We start from the raw sequence: 21,761 nt of genomic DNA on the forward strand, positions 1-21,761 counted from the left end.
ATAGTCTAGTCTATAGTCTAGTCTATAGTCTAGTCTATAGTCTAGTCTATAGTTCTAGTCTATAGTCTAGTCTATAGTCTAGTCTATAGTCTAGTCTATAGTCTAGTCTATAGTCTAGTCTATAGTCTAGTCTATAGTCTAGTCTATAGTCTAGTCTATAGTCTAGTCTATAGTCTAGTCTATAGTCTAGTCTATAGTCTAGTCTATAGTCTAGTCTATAGTCTAGTCTATAGTCTAGTCTATAGTCTAGTCTATAGTCTAGTCTACAGTCTAGTCTACAGTCTAGTCTATAGTCTAGTCTATAGTCTAGTCTAGTCTATAGTCTAGTCTATAGTCTAGTCTATAGTCTAGTCTATAGTCTAGTCTATAGTCTAGTCTATAGTCTAGTCTATAGTCTAGTATATAGTCTAGTCTATAGTCTAGTCTATAGCTAGTCTATAGTCTAGTCTATAGTCTAGTCTATAGTCTAGTCTATAGTCTAGTCTATAGTCTAGTATATAGTCTAGTCTATAGTCTAGTCTATAGTCTAGTCTATAGTCTAGTCTATAGTCTAGTCTATAGTCTAGTCTATAGTCTAGTCTATAGTCTAGTCTATAGTCTAGTCTATAGCCTAGTCTATAGTCTAGTCTATAGTCTAGTCTATAGTCTAGTCTATAGTCTAGTCTATAGTCTAGTCTATAGTCTAGTCTACAGTCTAGTCTACAGTCTAGTCTATAGTCTAGTCTATAGTCTAGTCTATAGTCTAGTCTATAGTCTAGTCTATAGTCTAGTCTATAGTCTAGTCTATAGTCTAGTCTATAGTCTAGTCTATAGTCTAGTCTATAGTCTAGTCTATAGTCTAGTCTATAGTCTAGTCTATAGTCTAGTCTATAGTCTAGTCTATAGTCTAGTCTATAGTCTAGTCTATAGTCTAGTCTATAGTCTAGTCATTAGTCTGATCTACAGTCAAGCCAATAGTCTAAAATTAGAACTGAACTACAACTAAACTAGAACTAGAACTGAACTATAACTGAACTATAACTGAACTAGAACTGAACTAGAACTGAACTAGAACTGAACTAGAACTAAAACTGAACTGAACTAGAACTGAACTAGAACTGAACTAGAACTGAACTAGAAATGAACTAGAAATGAACTAGAACTGAACTAGAACTGAACTAGAACTGAACTAGAACTGAACTAGAACTGAACTAGAACTGAACTGAACTAGAACTGAACTAGAACTGAACTAGAACTGAACTAGAACTCAACTAAAACTGAACTAGAGCTGATCTGGGGCCGAACTAAAACTAGTCTATAGTCCGGGCTATAGTTCAAACTATATTCTAGTCTAGTCTGGTATAAGTATATTATTTTCTGAATCCATTTTTTAGACTTTTCCCTTAATTTCTAAAATCATTTAATAATTTCATTATTTTCTTTCTCTCTATTTTCAGTCTGAAAAGAAAAACCTCAAGGAAAATTTTCCACGAACTTTATAACTCCAAGAGATTTCAATTAAGGTAAGAGGAGTGACATTTTTTAAAAACATATTTTTCATAACTTTTCCACATAAAGAAGTTATTTAAAGAAAAAACCCATAAACAATTATTTTTTAAGTTAAAGAAAAAACTATGTTAAGTATTTATTTAACAACAACTTGAAATCTGCTGCATTATTTAAACAACCTTAATAGAGATGTGTTGATTTAGGGTTTTCTTTACATTTTTTTTTTGTTCTCTAAAAGAAAAAAAAAATTATAAGATAATTTACTTAAAGCTGCAACACCTTTCTATCATACGATGCAACCAACCGGGGTGTAAAGTTTTAATTATACATTACAAAGTTTTGACATTTGTATGACAGCAGTGAGTGTAGAAGTAGTAGAAATAGTGTGTGATGAATGTGTCATGGGTTGGTTTTGAGATTTTTTTTTTCTTTTTTGTATAATCTGTGGAAACTTTTCTTATGGGATTTTTGTTGTATTTGAAAAAGAATGTAATGAGAGAAGTAGTATTTGGTTTTCTGTTTTATTTCATTTCTACTTGCATTTTACAGATAAAAACTTTCTAAATAAATATTTGTTTAAATACAGAAAAAAAACATCGTGTCTGTAGTATGTATGAAGGTAATAAACAAGAAAACCTATGAATAAATGAATTACAAATATGAGAGAATTTTGTTTTATTTATAAATAAATAAGAAAAGAAAAACTTGAAAAGACATTGTTTATAAAAAAAGAGGGGACCACAAACCAGGGTTATAGTATGCCCTGGTCTATGGTCCCCTCGTTTTGTTAAAGTTGATAATTTTACATACATCTACCTAGTCTTTCACCTCCTTTATTGTTTAAAACAATTCATTTATGACGTTCATTTAATTGCTGCTCTAAAAAGCTTTTTTTCCTTAAACTATTTACTGCTATTTTTAGCTTTTATTTTAAATTATTTTCCACAAAATTTTTATTGAATTTAAATTCCTTTTTACATGTTAAATGTGTTGTGTTAATTTGTTATTACAACCTATCGATAACTGGGTAAAAATAAAACAAACTCGTTTTTATATGTATCTTTTAAAATCCAAACAGTGAAGGGCAAAACAAAGAAAACAATCAAAAGAAAAAGTTGTAATCGGCAAAGCTTTCCTAAAACCTAAATTTAGATTGTAGCCTTTTCCCTTGAAAGATAAATAAGACAAAGAAACAGAATCGTTTGTTTTGATGATCAAAGCTTTGAGGTAACTTATTTATTAAGTTTTTAAGCTTTTTTACAGTTAATTGTTTGTTTCATAACATAAAGTTTTTAAAAGTTTTTTAAAGCTTACAGGTTTTTAAAGCTTTTTAACAAACACTAATTTTTTCCCAATACCAACTTAAAGCTTTTTAAATTTAAAGCCTTTCAAACTTAAAGATTTTTTAAAGCTTACAGCTTTTCTAAAGATTAAAGCTTTTTTATTTTATAATTTTTTAAAGCATTTATAAAGAATATAGTCTTTTATAGCTTAAAAGGCTTTTAAAAATAATATTTAAAGATTTTTTAAGCTTACAGCTTTTCTAATGATTAAAGCTCTTTTATTTTATATTTTTTTAAATAAAGAATGAAGTTTTTTATAGCTTAAAAAGCTTTTTAAAAATTAATTTCTTTACAACAATTTAAAGCTTTTTAAGTTTAAAGCTTTTTAAGTTTAAAGATTTTTAAAGCTTTTTTTAAACTTCCTAAAGATTGAAGCTCTTTTAATTTATAATTTTTTTTTAACCATCTTAAGGCTTAAATATTTTTAAAGCTTTTTTAATGGCATAAACTTTTTAAAGCTTAAATGTTTTTAAAGCTCATCTTGAAGTTTTTTTTATATCAACTTAATGTCTTTTAAGTTTAAAGCTTTTTAAACATAAAGATGTTTAAAGCTTTTAAAACTTAAATATTTTTAAAGCTTTTTAACAAACTATGATTTTTTATATCAACTTAAAGTTTTAAAGTTTTTTTATCAACTATAAGTTTTTTAATTATAAAGCTTTTTAAACTTAAAGGTGTTTAAAGCTTTTTAAACTTAAAGATGTTTAAAGTTTTTTAAACTTAAAGATTTTTAAAGCTTTTTACACTCAAATATGTTTAAATCTTTTTAAAAGCTTAAAGCTTTACTAAAAAATAAAGCTTTTTTTATTTTATAAAGCTTTTTTAACTTTATGATTTCTAAAACTTAAACGTTTTTAAAGCTTTTTAAGAAACAATAATATTTTCTTAAGATTTAGCCTCTTTTCAAGCTTAAAGGTTTATAAAGCGTAATTTTTTTTACATATTTATCCTTTCCAAAACTTTCTCATACACATTTTTGCTAAAAGCTTTATTCGAACTCTTCCTTAAAGTATTAAGCTTTCGCCAAAATTTTACAGAAATATCTTTTAAATAAACTGAACTTTATTTAAAGCATTTATAATGCTTAAAACTTTTATTGAAACATTTTCTTACAATCTCTTATAAAGCTTTTATTTAGCTATCTCTTTTAAAGCTTTTTAGCTAAATATTTCCTATATTTTACCTTAGACTGTTATAAGGTTTATAATAAGATTGTAATAATTAATTTTAAGGCAAAAAGCTTTCATTGATCTATAACTTCCATTCAAAGCACAGTTTGTTCTCAACGTAAAGCCTAAACTTTTTTTAATTTTTTACTTAAAGCTTAAAGTTTCTTAGAAGTTAAAGTATTTTTCTTTAAATTGAATAATAAAATCATGTTTATTTTGTCCTCAACTGTTTACAGTTGTTATTAACAAAAACTTATGACTGTCTGTCTGTCTGTCCGTCCGTCTTTCTGTCTGTCTTTTCTTTAATTTTAAACTTCCCCGTAAAAAAAAAATAAAAAAACAAAATACCAAATACATTCACTTCATGTAATTTGTAAGCAATTTATACGAAAATAATTTTTTCAAGACGCTGTTTTTTTTTTTTGTCATTTAAAAAAATATTTTGTGTTTTTTTGTGTTTTAAGGAATTTGCAATATTGGCATTTTATTTTAAAACCAATAATAAATTTTACAGGAATTTTGTTTTTTTTTTTTTGAACAAAAATAATTATTTAAGAAAACCGGCAGAAGGGTTATTCGAACATTTTTTCCATTAAGAATAACCTTTTTAATTATAAGAAAAAACATAAACGTTTTTTAGAGCTTTTATTACACTTTAATTTAATTACGAAAAAACAAACACGTGTTCTTCTAGACAAACATAGATTTAAATCCCCTTCTTAAAACCATATTACCTTTAACATAAATATGATTTCATTGTAAAGCTTTCAACAAATAAATAAACTTTTTCACTTACAAATCGCCTTCACATTTATTTAACCAAACCAAAAGCTGTTCTCTTGTATCACTGATTTAATGCGTGTTCCATAAACCTTTTACATATTCAATTTTACAACTTTAATATTTTTTTAAATTGAAATATATTGCCAGTTTGACTCATAAACTTTGACAAGCCTCTTTTTTTTTGATTTGAAATGTGAACGTTCAATTCTTGTTGTTAGTTAAGAAATCAGGTAACACTACTTTTTGTATTATTTTCAACTGTAAAACAACTACAACAAATGTCTATAAAAAGTACTTTATTTTGTTATTAAAACAACCGCAAAAATAAACGGGCTAAAAGAGAAAAAAAAAAACAACAAATGGCTTAAAGTACAAAATGAGTCATATTTGCAGCAGACTTTAAATGCAAAAACAACATTGTGTTATTAAATGGGCCACAATACAGTTTTTATTTCATAATATGACTTTAATATGTACGAATATTGAAGTTAGAAAAAAAGCTTAAAATTTTTGAAAAACTTTTTATCAAAACATTAATTCCCTATACTTAAAGCTTTACATTTCAAAAAAGCTTTTTAAAAACTTAAAGCTTTCCATAAGCTTTTTCTCCAATTTAAGCTTTTAAGGTATTCTTAAAAAAAAACTAAAATGTTTATTCAGGGTTAAGCCAGAGCTTTTTGTTTTGCTACATTTTCTTTGTTTTTAGCTTTAAAGCTTCAATCTAAACTTTCTGTACCAGCCGCCTTAAAATTGTTTTTATAGACTTAAAGTTTTTATAGATATAGTTTCGAAAGTTTTTGTTTATCGTAAGCTTAAAGCTTTTATTGATCTTAAGCTAAAAGCTATCCTTGATCATGAGCTTTAAGTTTTCCTTGATCTTATTTTTAAAGATTTTATCTCTGAAAGCTTTTTTGATATTTAGCTTAAGTCGTTCCTTGTTCCTATAATTAAAGCTTAAATCAGTCTTAATATTAAAGCTTTCATTGCTTTTTAGCTTACAGCTTTCTTTAATACTGAGATTAAAGCTTTAATTGATTTTGTTTCTAAAGCTTTTATCCCTGAAAGATTTTATGATCTTAAGTTGAAAGTTTTTATTGATTTTCAGCTTAAAGTTTTCATTGGTATTAAGCTTAAAGCTTTTATTGATCTTTGCTTAAAGTTTTTATTAATCTTGAAGCTATATTTTATCTTCAGTCTAAAGCTTTTATTCTTTTTGTTGACAAGTTTTCATCCTTGAAAGCTTTTATTGATCTTAGGCTTAAAGCTTTAATTAATCTTAAGTTTAAAGCTTTCTTTAATCTTGTTAATGGTTTCCTAAGCTTTTATGGTGCAAGCTAACCACAAAATCTTGAATACACGACTCTCTAACTTTAATTTAAATCATATCAGAATATGAAAGCTTTTGTGTATCTTTTAAATGGTTTCTTAAGCATTTATGTTGAAAACTTGCCACAAAGATCTAATTTTAATTAAAATCAAATCAAAATATTAAAGCTTTCCTAGATCATGTAAATGGTTTCATAAGCTTTTATTCCTGGAGAGAACGTATTTTTAAATTTTCATTTAGATTAAACCTTAAAATATTAAAGCTTTCATTGATTATAAGCTTAACTTAAGCTTTAATTCGAGTTTCTTAAGCTCTTAACAACAACAGCTTACTTTAGAAACTAAAGATAACGTTTCTCTAACTTTAATTTAGAACAATTCAAAATATTAAAGCTTTTCATAGATTTTATGAATGAGCTATCAAAAGCTTTTTTCCTTAAATTTAATTTTACTTAAAGCTTTCCTTGATTTTATAGAAGTAATTTTTTTAACAGCTAAAACTTGCTTTAGAAGTTTGAATAGTTTTATTAAAGCTTTTATTGAGCTTTTTCACACTATTTATGTTTAGAACTTAAATTTATTTCTGAGCATTTGTAGACTTTTTAGCATTTAGGCTTCCAATGGAAAATTATGTTTCACATGAAAATGTTTATAGCCAAAGCTACTTTAAGCTTTAAGGGCTTTTCATGCATTTAGTTAAAGTTTTGGCATAGCTAAGAACTTTGACTAATTTGAAAGCTATTAAACTTTTATCAAATTCTTATAAACTTAGAAATGTTTGGTCATTTGCGTTTTTAGAAAAATATTGGTCAAAGCTTTATTAATAAAGTTTAAAAAGGTATAAAGTTAAAAGTTTTTGAAAGCTTAATTCTAAGCTTTAAAGTTCACATTTTAAACATTGAATTATACTTTACCTAATCAAGCTTTTAAAGGTGTTATTAAGCTTAAAGCTGTATAAAATTTAGTTAAAAGCTCTTAAAAGCTTTATAATAGTTTTCTTTAAGAAAATATAGTTTTGCCTTTGTAAATAAGAACATAGTGTTGAAATTATCACCAATAATGACTCAATTCTAGGAAAATACTTTCAGATTTTAACCAACAAGAAAAAGCTCACATTTCAAGAAATTCTCCAAAAATTCAAATATAATTTCCGTTGATAAGAATGTACTTTTCTTACAACATAACATTTCATTTATCATTAAACATGTTTAGTTGTTTTTCTCTTTTCTTTCATTTCACTTGACATGTAAATAACGTTTTGAAAGAATAAATGAATGAAGAATATGAAGACGACATATTATGCACAACTTGATAGTTTACAGTTAAAATTAACTTTAAAAGTTTTGCAACATCATATCTTTAAGTTTTTTTTTTTTTTTAAATTTTTTATGATTAAAATTTAACAATGAAGAAAAAACCGAAGAAAGAACGTGAAATATGAGACATTTTTTTTAATAAATAGTATAATTACTTTTTTTTGTGGGTAATTTTAAAAAGAACTTATCTAAGCAGAATATACTGGTAGCAGCAACTGAAGAGAAAAATGTTAAGAACTTTTTTTTTTGGTTTTTTTTTTTCTGTTAAAAAATCAAGTAATGACATTGACATTTAAGTAATTAAAATTTAAAATAAAAAAATGTAAAGTGTTAAACAACTAAAGCAATAGAAGTCATGTAAAAAGTAATCAAGACAATAAAAAGAAACTAGATTCAATGAAATGAATTTTGTTTTAAAGAACATGTGAATAGTATTTAAACTAAAGTGTTACTTAACGGTTCAAATCTTAAGGTAAGAGTTAAACGGTAGTTTTTTTTTTAACTAAGGAAATATTTAACTATATTAAAGTGTGAAGGAATGACAATATACTATAACAAAATGTCAAGCAAAGACTCATTAATATTGCAAAGTGTGGAGCAAAGAATACTTTACTATAGCAAAGTGTCGAGGGAAGACATTTTACTATTGCAAAGTGTCGAGGAAAGAAACTTTACTATTGCAAAGTGTCGAGGGAAGACATTTTACTATTGCAAAGTGTCGAGGAAATAAACTTTACTATTGCAAAGTGTCGAGGAAATAAACTTTACTATTGCAAAGTGTCGAGGAAAGACACTTTACTATTGCAAAGTGTCGAGGAAATAAACTTTACTATTGCAAAGTGTCGAGGAAAGACACTTTACTATTGCAAAGTGTGGAGCAAAGAATACTTTACTATAGCAAAGTGTCGAGGAAATAAACTTTACTATTGCAAAATGACTATGAAAAACACTTTACTAACTGTTGAGGGAAGACACTTTACTATTGCAAAGTATCGAGTGAAGAAACTTTACTATTGCAAAATGACTATGAAAAACACTTTACTAACTGTTGAGGGAAGACACTTTACTGTTGTAAAGTGTGTAGAACAATTTTACTATAGCAAATAGTTAAAAGAAAACACTCTACTATGGCAAAGTGTCTAAGAGGATTTTACAATGGCAAAGTTTCTATAAAAGTAATTTTACTAGAACATTTTACAATAGCAAAGTGTGAAAAGAAGACATTTTACTGTAGAGTGGACACACTTTACTATAGCAAAGTATTTAGGAGGACTTTACTATAGACAAATATCTATTAGTGGCACTTTATTATAGCAAGATGTTAATAGAAGATACTTTACTATTGTAAAGTGTCAATACAAGACACTTTACTACAGCAAAGTGTCGTTAGAAGATACTTTACTATAACAAAGAGTACATAGAAGACATTTTACTATAGTAAAGTATCTAAGAGGACTTAACTATAGAAACTGGCTATGAAAGACACTTTACTATAGCAAAGTATCTATAGAAGACACTTTACTATAGAAAAGTGTCTATACAAGACTCTTTTCAATAGAGACAATTTACTATAGCGAAGACTCAATAGAAGACACATTACTATAGCTTAGACTCAATAAGAGACACATTACTATAGCAAAGTACCTACAGAAGTGTCTTCGCTATAGCAAAGTGTCATAAAAGACACTTTACTATAGCAAAGTATTAATATAATTCACTTTACTATGGCAAAATGTTTATAGAAGACTATTTTCTTTAGCAAAGTGTCTATGGTGGATATTTTACTATAGTAAAGTATCTAGAAAGATTTCAGAAAACTGGCTATTAAAGACACTCTACTGTAGCAAAGTTTCCATAGAAGACTTTTTGCTATAGCAAAGTGTGAATAGAAAAAAGTTTACTATAGCAAAGTGTCTAGGTGGATTTTATATAGTAAACTGTCTATGAAAGACACTTTACTATAACAAAGTCTCAATAGAAGACTATACTATAACAAACTATCTATTTTTTAACTATAGCAAAATGTCTATAGAAAACTCTTTACTACGGCAAAATGTCTATAGAACTTACTATACTATAGTAAAGTATCTAGGAAGATAGAAAACTGGCTATAAAAGAGACATTACTATAGCAAAGTATCAATAGAAGACACATTACAACAGTAAATTGCCTATAGAAGACAATTTACTATACTAAAGTTTGAAAGAGAAACATTTTACCATAGCAAAGTGTCTAGGAAAGAAATTCTACTATTGCAAACTCTAAAGAAACCTTGTGCTATAGCAAATTGTATAAATAAGACCATTTACTATAGCAAAGTATCTAAAAATCTTTACTTTATCGTAGTACTTAAAAAATACACTTTACTATAACAAAGTACTTTCCTATAGCAAAATGTGTTGAAAAGCCACTTTACTAAGTAGCACTTTTACTATAGCAAAGGGTCTGGAGAAGATCTTTTAGAAGTGCAAAGTCTAAGGAAAGACTTTGGTATGACAATTTATATAGAAAACACCATTTACTACAGTAAATGTCTAGGAAAACTTTACTTTAACCAACTGTATAAAGAAGACAACTTTCTGTATTCACCAGACCACATTTTAATATAGCAAAGTGTTTAGAGAAGAGATTTTGCTATTGCAAAGTCTCAGGAAACTTAACTGTAGTAAACCATTACTATATGCTTACATTTACTATAGCAAAATATCAAGGGAAGACAATGAGAAGAAAGTTTGCTATTGCAAAGTCTCAGGAAACACTTAACTATAGTAAAGCATATAGTAAATAACATTTACTATAGCAAAATATCAAGGGAAGACAAAGTATGTAGACATTTTGCTATTGTAAAGTCTGTGGAAACAATTTACTAGAGTAAAGTATCTAGCAAAAACACTTTACTAGGACAAAGTGATAAGGGAAGACACTTTACTAAAGCAAAGTTTCTAGAGGAGACATTTTGCTATTGCAAAGTGTAGGAAAATAGGTTACTAGAGCAAAGTATCTATGAAAAGCACTTAACTAGGATAAATTCTAAAAGAATGAAATTTTACTATAGCATGGTGTCTAAGGAAAACATTTTACTATAGCAAAGTAACTAGCAAAGACATTTTACTATTGCAACGTCTAGCTAAGCAATTTACTATAGCAAAGTAACTAAAGCAGACTGTTTACTATAGCAAAGAAACAAGTTTTTTTCTTATTAAATAATAACTTTTAATTAAAATTATCCATTAATGAGTTAGAAAATCAACAATGAAACTATTACTCCTCCTTCTTCTCTAATAAGAATTTATTAAACAAGATTGCTTAATTCTAAGGTGTAAAACATCCAAAATGAAAGTGAATTTAATCAAAAGCTTTCATCAAGCTTTTTTAATAAAAAATCTAAAAAATTATAATTTTAATTTTTTTCTACCCAATTTTCACACTATTTAACTATAGTGATAAGCAAGAAGTAGAAAGAAAGAAAAAAATATATTCAAATCATTGAAAACCAAACTTTTTAAAAAAAAAGTGAAAGTTAACAGTTTTACACACTCGTTTTTAAGAAGATGGTTTCTGGCTGCTTGTAAGAAGCTGCTTGATTTAACTATTTGGTTTTATTATATATATTTTTTTGAGGGGCCTCAACTACCAAAACAACCTTAAGTCTTTTTTTTTATATATATCTTGGCTTTTTATTTCAAGCGCCAGCCATCTGTTCGCCAAGTCATCATCTTCATCATCATTATCAAATTTATAATATTCAAAACTTTGTGTCTGTCTGTCTGTCGCTTTCAAACAGCTGTATTTAATATACTTTGATTGCTGGGATTTCGTAAATAACGCCCTCATAAGGTCATTTATGTTTTTTTTTAAAGGGAAAACGTTTTTATTACAGTTTTTTTTATTTATAAATTTAACTTAAAACTTTAGTATTATAAGTATTTTGAGAATTTTTGCCTTTTTTTTGCCAGCTTCTTTTAAATCAAGGTTTAAAACTTAAGTGTTAATATGTTTTCATTTCTTTGAGATTTTAACTTTTACCATGACTTGTTAAATTTCTGTTCATTAATAAAAGTATGACCTTTATGAAAATGATTTACTACCTTTACAACAGCTCTTTGTGTTAAGGAGTTTGAGAATGAAAGTGAATTTACAAGCTTATATATAGTTAAGTGTTTTCCAAGACTTTGCTATAGTAAAATGTCTTACCTAGATACTTTGCTATAGTGAAATATATTCCCTAAACAATTTGCTATAGTAAAGTGACTTCCTTAAACACTTCTCCTTAGTTAAGGGCTTTTTCTTTATATTTTGCTGTAGTAAATTGTTTTACTAAACTTTGCAATAGTAAAATGTTTTCCCTAGATACTTTACTATAGTAAAATGTCCTTTCTAGACACTTTGCTATAGTAAAATATATTTCCTAAATTCCCAATAGAAAATTATTAATTTACAGATACTTTGCTGTAGTAAGGTGCCTTCTTTAGGCACTTTGCTATAGTTAAGTGTTTTCCAAGACTTTGCAATAGTAAAATGTCTTAACTAGATACTTTGCTATAGTAAAATATGTTTCCTAAACAAGTTGCTATAGCAAAATGACTTTCTTAAACACTTCTCCTTAGTTAAGGGCCTTTCCTTCATACTTTGCTATAGTAAATTGTTTTCCTAGACTTTGCAATAGTTAAATGTCTTCCCTAGATACTTTTTACTATAGTAAAATGTCCTTTCTAGACACTTTGCTATAGTAAAATATATTTCCTAAATTCCCAATAGAAAATTATTAATTTCCAGATACTTTGCTGTAGTAAGGTGCCTTCTTTAGGCACTTTGCTATAGTTAAGTGTTTTCCAAGACTTTGCAATAGTAAAATGTCTTAACTACAGACTTTGCTATAGTAAAATATATTCCTTAGACCATTAGCTATAGTAAAGTGACTTCCTTAAACACTTCTCCTTAGTTAAGGGCTTTTCCTTCATAATTTGCTATAGTAAATTATTTTCCTAGACTTTGCAATAGTAAAATGTCTTTCCTAGACACTTTGCTATAGTAAAATGTCTTCCTTTTAGACTTGTACATAGTTGAGTGCTTTTCCTAGATACTTAGCTATAGTATATTGTTTCTACAGTCTGTGCAATAGTTAAATGTCTCTTCTAGACAATTTGCTATAGTAAAGTGTTGTTCCTTGATAATTTATTATAGTAAAGTGTTGTAACTTGATAATTTGTTATAGTAAAACGTCTTCCTAAGTATTTTCCCATAGTAAAGTGTTTTTTCTATATACTTTGCTAGAGTAAAAGTACTTTCTTGGCATTGTAAAGTGACTTTCCTAGACATTTTGCTATATGAAAGTTAAGTTTTTAAGGCACTTTGCTATAGTAAATGGGTTTCTTTATACAATTTGCCATAGCAAATGCGTTTTCTAGACTTTGTAATAGTAATATTTCTTTTCTATACACTTTGCTATAGTAAAATGTACTCTCTTGGCATAGTAAATGGTCTTTTTTATATCCTTCGATAAAGTATAGTTTCTCTAGGCACTTTGCTGTAGTAAATGGTCTTCTCTATATAATTTTCTATAGAAATATATTTTCCTTGACTTTACTATAGAAAAATATCTAGCAGGATTTTCTAAAGGAATCAAGCTAGGAAATTCAAACTTTGCTATAGTAAAGTATCTTCTATAGACACTTTACTATAGTAGAGAGTTTTCTATTGACACTCTGCTATAGTAAGTGTGACTTTGTTATAATGTTAAAGACACTTTGCTTTAGTAAACTGTTTTCTATTCACACTTTGCTATAGTAAAGTATCTTCTATAGATATTTTGCTATAGTAAAGTCTCTTCTATTGACATTTTGTTATAGTAAAGTGTCTTTCATAGCCAGTGTTCTATAATAAAGTTCTCCTAGATACTTTGCAATAGTAAAGTGTCTTCTATTGATAATTTGCTATAGTAAATGGTCTTTTCTAAACAATCTAATATAGTAAAGTGTTTGCCTAGACTTTACAATAGTAAAATGTCTTTGCTAAACACTTTGCAATAGTAAAGTTATTCAGAAGCTTTTTTTACATTTACTACTTTAACAAATTCTATGTTAATGTTAACAAAACTCTGCTAAAATTCATTAAAAATTCGCCCACACTTCTTAATTTCAAATAATAAAATCAAAAATTTTAAAAAGAGAAAATTTATTATAAACAAATATAAGCCATTAATTAACATATATCGAAAAACAAGAAAGTAGCTAAAAATTTAAATTAAAACAAAAATAAAATTTACATTAAAATTTTATAGGCAGTTGATGGTATTAAAATTATGGTTTAAACATGATATAGATAAGACTATGTATGGGCTTGATATAATAAAGAAATCACGTTTGTTTTTATTTTCAAAAACTATTTTTTTTTTCTGTTTTCATTCCTGACAAAGATCTGCAATTATCTAGAATTGCTTTTTGTGTATTTTTAATTTAGCGCTTTTTGTTTAAGAAGTCGTCTAGAGTTTCTTAAAATGGTCATGATAAATTTTTAAAGTATTCTTCTACTATAATTGTCTGTAGTAAAGAAAAATATGATACTTGTAGAGTCTATAGAATGGTTAATATTAACTGTCTGTTTTTTTTGTAATTATACCCTACACCACTTTAGTGGGGAGGGTATATTGTATTTGTGCTGATGTTTGTAACATACAAAAATATTCGTCCTAGACCCACCTTAAAGTATACCAATCGGCTTAGAATCGTTTTCTGAGTCGATTAAGCTATGTCCGTCCGTCCGTCCGTCTGGCTGGCTGGCTGGCTGGCTGTCCATGTAAACCTTGTGCGCAAGGTACAGGTCGCAATTTTCAAGATAATTGAATGAAATTTGGCACGCACGTTTTATTTGACCTAAGGACGAAGCCTATTGAAAATGGTTAAAATCGGTCCATTATTTCAGCTAGCCCCCATAGAACAGAACCCCCGAAAAGGGCTTCTGAGCTCATAATTATGTTAAATATACAGATATATCGGTAAAATACGGCACAACTAAGTTTTATAGAAGTCTTGATGACCCTGCCAAATTTCATAAAGATCGGGCCACATTTGACCCTAGCTCCCATACAAAGTCCCCTTCAGAAAATTACTTGAATGTCCAAAATTAGCTTATAAACACAAATATCGCGTTGAAATTCAGCACAATAAAATATTATGTCAATATAAATATATTCACAAAATTTTATCGGGCTTGGTCCATATTTGCCCCTAGCCCCCATATAAAGCCTCTTTCAGAAAATTAGTTTTTCATCCATAAATTGCTTAAATGTATCGGAACAAGGGAATATTGAAGATAAATGCTTTATTATGAAAAATAAATCACATTTAATATTCATAACTGGTGTAGGGTATCATATGGTCGGCCCCGCCCGACAATAATTTCTTACTTGTTTATATTATAAATTGTTATTGTTTTATTTAACAATTTAACAAAGAAATTAATGGCCGGGCGGGAGTATACAAAAAAGGAAGTTGTTTTTGTTGTTATAGAAAATAAACCAAAACTGTATTTAAAATAAAAAATGGGAAAAAACCCCAGTAAACTAAAGCAGTTGGTTTTGTAGTATTTTTACTATATGAAGCTTAAGTTTTTGTTTAAAGAACAAAGGATTTTTTATACTTTGTTAAAAAAAGGAATAATTAACGGTATTAATGACATTGAGAAGAAATTTTTGTATAAATTTACTATGTTAAAGTGTCTAGGGATAGTAATACACTATAGCAAATTATCTAAGAACACTTTACTATAGTAAATAATATGCGTAACAAACTTTACCAAAGCAAATTTTTTAAGAAAAACACTTTTTTCATAGAAAAATATTAAAAAAAAACAATTTACTATTGCAAAATATCTAAGGAAGAAAATTTACTATAGCATAGTATCTGGAAACACGTTGCTATGCCAAACTGTTAATGGAGATCATGTTACTATAGCAAAGTATTTAAGAAAGATCATTTACTAGAGCAAAATGTCTGGGGAAGATACTTTACTATAGCAAATTATCTAAGAACACTTTACTATAGCAAATAATATAAGAAAGGCACTTTACTATTGTAACTTGTTAAGAAACGCAATTTTCTACAAAAGAGTATTCTGCGAAAAGACAATTTACTATTGCAAAGTATTTGAGAAAGACAATTTATAAAAGCAAAATATCTGGACACACTCTATTTTAAGAGTGTAACTTTACTATAGCAAAGTATTTAGGGAAGATAATTTACTATAGCATATTGTCTACACACAATTTACTATAGCATTTAATAGACGTAACAGCCTTTGCCATAGAAATTTTTTTAAGAAAAACTCTTTTTTATAGAAAAATATTTTGAAAAAAGAAAATTTACTCTTGCAAAGTATCTAGGGAAGTTAATTTAGTATAGTAAAGTATCTGGGAACACTCTATTAAAGAAAATTGTTTAAAAAAGTCACTTTACTATAGCAAATTGTCAAGGAAAAATGATTTACTCTAGCAAATTATCTAAATACACTTTACTATTGCAAATAATATATATAACAAACTTTACCAAAGCAAATTCTTTAAGAAAAACACTTTTTTTTATAGAAAACTATTAAAAAAAAGAAAAATTTACTATTGCAAAGTATCTAGGGAACACAATTTACTCTAGCAAAGTATCTAGCGACACTTTACTATAGCAAATTATTTAAAGAAGTCACTTTACTATAGCAAATTATATACAAAAGACATTTTACTATAGTAAATTGTTTAAGAACGGCACTTTCATATAGAAAAGTTCTGAGAAAAAAATATAATTTGCTATTGCAAAGTATCTAGGAAAGACAATTTTCTATAGCAAAGTATTTTGGAACACTCTTTTAAGACAAACTGTTTAAGAAAGTCAATTTACTATAGCAAAGTGTGTAGAAAAGACCCTTTACTAACGCAAAGAATCTAGGAATACTTTATTATAGCTAATTGTTCAAAGAATATACTTAACTATAGAAAAGTATCTTAGAAAGACTATTTACTATAGCAAAGTATCAAAGGAAAACTCTTTACTATAGTAAAGTAAAAAGGAAAGGCAATTTTTAATACTTTACTATAGCAAATTAGCTACAAAAGACAATTTACTATAGAAAATTATCTCACAAATACAATTTACTATAGTAAAGTATAAAAGGAAGACATTTTACTATAGTAAACTAAATAGGTAAGACAATTTATAATAGCCAAGCATCTAGGGACACTTTACTATAGCGAATTAGATAGCACAAACAATTTACTATAGCATAGTTTCTAAGAAAACCTGTTCTAAATTTTTAAAACCAAACCAAATAAAATTTTATTTACAAATAAAATTTCCCTTTAAATTTAAACAATTGTTATTTAATAAAAATTTCCTTTTAAAACTATTTACCATACCCTTCATTGTTTACTAAACTAATTTTACCTATATGTAACTATAAACTATTTAAAACTAGTATTCAGACTACTAGTATTAAATATTTATTTAAATTTTATATAAAAAAAGAACCTTAAAAAAGAAAAGAAAATTTCATTATAAATATATTTACAGACAATTTTACTATTGTTGTAGGTCTGGTTAGTTAAAAAAAACTAAACATGGTCAATATTTGTTATTAGAATTTGACGCTTAGAACGGAAAAGACGACCTTAATTTCCTATTTAAACACTGTTACTACAAAAAGAAAAGACATATGAGTTGAAAATATAATAAGAATTAACGCGTTTTATGTGTGAATTGTTTAATTAAATAGTTATTTCCTGTTACTACTATTACTTACTACTACTATTGCTACTTACTTTTTGGTTTATTATTGTAACTATTGTAAATATTTGTATTATTTGTTTTAGAATTTATAGAGAAGTATTAATTTTTTTTCTTTTGGGTTGCAGTCTAGGGTAATTAAAAGGCTTTTTATGATTGGTGTCTACTAAAGTCTTAAAAAGACAATTACTATAGTAATCTATCTAAAGAAGTTACTTAACTATGCCACCTTTAAAAGTAATTTTACTCTTGCCTACTACGCCGGTAATGCATTTACTATAAAAAACTGTCTTGAAATTATCTTTACTATAGACGATTGTCGAGAAAAGACGGTTTACTATAACAAAATCTGTATAGCAGACATTCACTATAGCAAACTAACTTGTGAAGACATTTACTAACTAATTTGCAAACATATTTACAACAACAAACAGCCTTTGAAAACATACTTACAATACTAAAATGCTTTGGGAAAACATTTACTATAGAAATTTGTCTAGGGAAAAACACTTTACTATAGTCATCTATCAAGAGAAGACTTTTACTATAGCAAACTAACTATTTTCCTATAGAAAATATTCTTAGAAAAATAGTTTACAATAGCAAATTATATTAACAAGACATTTACTATACCAAACTATCTAAGGAAGACACTTTACTTTAACAAATTGTCTTGGAAAGGCATTTACTATAGCAAACTATCTAAGGAAGATACTTTACTATAACATTTTGCTATAGTAAACTGTGTAAGGAAGACACGTTACTATAGAAAAGTGTTTGTAAAAGTCATTTACTATAGCAAAGTGTCTAGAGAAGACATTTACTATATCAAACTATCTGATAAAGAACCTTTACAAAAACAAACTGCTTAAGAATACATTTACTACAGCATGTTCCTCTAGTAAACTGTTTAGGGAAGACACTTTACTATAGCAAAGTGTTTAGAAAGGATGTTTACTATAGCAAAGTGTCTAGAGAAAACATTTACTATATCAAACTTTCTGATGAAGAACCTGTACTAAAACAAACTGCTTAAGAAAACATTTACTACAGCATGTTGTTATAGTAAACTGTCTAGGGAAGACACTTTACTATAGCAAAGTGTTTAGAAAGGATGTTTACTATAGCAAAGTTTATAGAGAAGACATTTACTATATCAAACTTTCTGATGAAGAACCTGTACTAAAACAAACTGCTTAAGAAAACATTTACTATAGCATTTTGATATAGTAAACTGTCAAGAGAAGACACCTTACTATAGAAAACAGTTTAGAAAAGTTGTTTACTTCAGCAAAGTGTCTAGAGAAGACATTTACTATATTAAACTATCTGATAAAGAAAATTTACTAAAACAAACAGTTTGAAGAATACATTTACTATAGCATTTTGCTATAGTAAACTGTGTAAAGAAGGCACTTTACTATAGCAAAGTGTTTAGAAAAGTTGTTTACTATAGTAAAGACTCTAGAGAAGACATTTACTATATAAAACTATCTGATAAAGAACCTTTACAAAAATAAACTGCTTAAGAATACATTTACTACAGCATGTTGCTATAGTAAACTGTCTAGGAAACACACTTTACTATAGCAAAGTGTTTAGAAGGGATGTTTACTATAGCAAACTTTCTAGAAAAGACATTTACTATATCAAACTATCTGATAAAGAACTTTTACTAAAACAACCTCTTTAAGAAGACCTTTACTACAGTATTTTGCTATAGTAAACTGTCTGGGAAGGTAAATTTACTATAGTAAAGTATCTAGTGAATCTTTACTACTAGCATTTACTATAGCAAACTATCTATGAAAGACACTTTACTATACTATACTTCTGAAAACACAAATTTCCCTTATTGATTAATATTATGTAGGTATTGCAAATAACTTTTTTGTTGGTCAAAAATCTAACAGTTTTGCTATAAAATTCCTATACAGGTGTTAGGTTTTCTAGCAAAACAATAATGTAAACTACGTGTAGTTAAGACCTTTTTCTTTACTAAATAAAACAATAACACCACAATTAATTTTGTTAACTACGCCCTTTTACAAGACACTTTAAAAATGCAACAATGAAAACAAAAATAATAAACATGGAAATTTCATTAGAAATTTATACAAAGAAAATTGAAATTTAGTTAAAAATGAAAAAGAAAACAAAAATATTTGCGCAACATGAAACCAAATAGTAAAATAATAGTTTGAAAAGGAAAAACAAAATCAGCACCAGTACTAACCTTGTAAATAATTGCATTTTCCTAGCAGAAGAAATTGAAAAGAAGCTAGAACAAAGATACATTAAAAAGGAGAACAAACTACCTGTTAAGGCCAAAAAAATCCCTGGTTTTTTTAACATTTTAGAAAAAACTTATGAATTAACTTAGAAAACCTAAAAGTTCAAAAGGTCAAAATCTCTTTTTTTTTAAACTAAGATTACTTAAAAGGTTTCTTCTTTTAAACCTCCAGGCCACCCAATTTGTTTTTTTTTTTCTCAATTACATTTATTTCTTTTTAAATTATTTCATTTATCTTTTACTTAATCTACATTTTTTTTGTTTCATGACCTCCGACCTGCTTTTAAAAGTGTTTCAAAAAGTGTCATATCTTTTAGTTCTAATTTCTTTTCAAATTCTTTCATTTATAATTTTTGTTTGTTTTATTTTACTCTTTCTATTGTTAATCCTTTTTGTTCTGAACACGTTCCTGAAACTATTGTTCTCTACCTAAACAACTGAGAAATCTAGTTCATTATTTAAAAATAGTTTATAAAAGATTTAAAATTGTGTTGTTTTTAGATTTACATCTTTCTAGTTTTTGGTTAAAGCAAAATACGATTTAATTTCATGCCGTGTTAGGCAATTTATGAGTCTAGTTTTTTTGTATGCTAAAAGGGCACAAGTGACTTTTTTAATAAGAGAAACTATGTATATAGGGGCGTAAGAGGGTATGGTAATATATCTAGACATATACATAAATAAAACTATATTATAACTAGCTAGACTAGACTATAGACTAGACTATAGACTAGACTATAGACTAGACTATAGACTAGACTATAGACTAGACTATAGACTAGACTATAGACTAGACTATAGACTAGACTATAGACTAGACTATAGACTATAGACTAGACTATAGACTAGACTATAGACTAGACTATAGACTAGACTATAGACTAGACTATAGACTAGACTATAGACTAGACTATAGACTAGACTATAGACTAGACTATAGACTAGACTATAGAATAGACTATAGACTAGACTATAGACTAGACTATAGACTAGACTAGACTAGACTATAGACTAGACTATAGACTAGACTATAGACTAGACTATAGACTAGACTATAGACTAGACTATAGACTAGACTATAGACTAGACTATAGACTAGACTATAGACTAGACTATAGACTAGACTATAGAACTAGACTATAGACTAGACTATAGACTAGACTATAGACTAGACTATAGACTAGACTATAAACTAGACTATAGACTAGACTATAGACTAGACTATAAGACTAGACTATAGACTAGACTATAGACTAGACTATAGACTAGACTATAGACTAGACTATAGACTAGACTATAGACTAGACTATAGACTAGACTATAGACTAGACTATAGACTAGACTATAGACTAGACTATAGACTAGACTAGACTAGACTATAGACTAGACTATAGACTAGACTATAGACTAGACTATAGACTAGACTATAGACTAGACTATAGACTAGACTATAGACTAGACTATAGACTAGACTATAGACTAGACTATAGACTAGACTTAATAGACTAGACTATAGACTAGACTATAGACTAGACTATAGACTAGACTATAGACTAGACTATAGACTAGACTATAGACTAGACTATAGACTAGACTATAGACTAGACTATAGACTAGACTATAGACTAGACTATAGACTAGACTATAGACTAGACTATAGACTAGACTATAGACTAGACTATAGACTAGACTATAGACTAGACTATAGACTAGACTATAGACTAGACTATAGACTAGACTATAGACTAGACTATAGCCTAGACTATAGCCTAGACTATAGACTAAACTATAGACTAAACTATATACTAAACTATAGACTAGACTATATACTACACTATAGACTAGACTATATACTACACTATAGACTAGACTATATACTACACTGTAGATTAGAATTTTAAAAATTTCCCTTTCATTTTTATAATCCCCAAAACACATGAAAAAGTGCATAAAACTATTCCAAAAACTGTAAAACAAAAAATTACATAATTTTCTTTTGATAACAAAAGCCTGATATTTTAACAAAAAATAAATAAAATAATAAATTATAAATATTAAACAATGACAATAAAACCTAAACAAAGACAAAAAAACAGATAATAAAAATCTTTAACAAAAAAAAAAGATTTTTATTATATATGTAGTAGGGGGTTTACATAAAGCTATATGCAAATTCAAAAATTTTAAAGCTGGGAACTTCTTTTGTTATAAAGAGAGAAAAAGTTTTAAAACAATTTCCACCGTTTTTTTTTTTTTTTTTTTTTTTTGAACAGAAA

General features: G+C 27.3%; 1 protein-coding gene across 1 annotated transcript in view; it reads left to right on the top strand.

Moving 5' to 3' along the window:
• The first annotated feature begins 1,413 nt into the window (after positions 1-1,413).
• The window catches only part of LOC119611873 (serine-rich adhesin for platelets-like), a 44,985-nt gene continuing 24,637 nt past the window's right edge, over positions 1,414-21,761 (top strand). Inside the window, 1 exon segment of the mRNA XM_037967576.1 lies at positions 1,414-1,502. The gene's annotated coding sequence lies outside the window, so the exon portion shown is untranslated.

The sequence above is a fragment of the Lucilia sericata genome, unplaced genomic scaffold, assembly GCF_015586225.1.
Source record: "Lucilia sericata isolate MDLA Ls3-8-SP2 unplaced genomic scaffold, ASM1558622v1 Contig001550F_arrow, whole genome shotgun sequence".
In the NCBI taxonomy this organism is placed as follows: domain Eukaryota; kingdom Metazoa; phylum Arthropoda; class Insecta; order Diptera; family Calliphoridae; genus Lucilia; species Lucilia sericata.